Source organism: Myotis brandtii, unplaced genomic scaffold, assembly GCF_000412655.1.
Source record: "Myotis brandtii unplaced genomic scaffold, ASM41265v1 scaffold1408, whole genome shotgun sequence".
NCBI lineage: Eukaryota > Metazoa > Chordata > Mammalia > Chiroptera > Vespertilionidae > Myotis > Myotis brandtii.
In genome coordinates this window covers 784,381-784,596 of record NW_005355029.1, presented here as the reverse complement: position 1 = coordinate 784,596, position 216 = coordinate 784,381, and positions in this window count along the sequence as shown.

The window sequence follows — 216 nt, the reverse complement described above, 5'->3', positions numbered from 1 at the left end:
CGTCCCTGAAGGCGCCCACAAGCCTCCCCAGCGTCCGGGGCACCTGTCTATTTACTCGCCTATTGTTAAGACGCGCAGGAGGGCATTTCTCTCATTTCAAGCGGAGGGTATACTACATGCTCTGCAGGAAACTCGAACAAGGTCACACAAGGGGACAAGCCCCTGGCCCCCCACCCGGCCGTGCTGGGGACGTTTGGATGGTGTGTAGGGACAGGG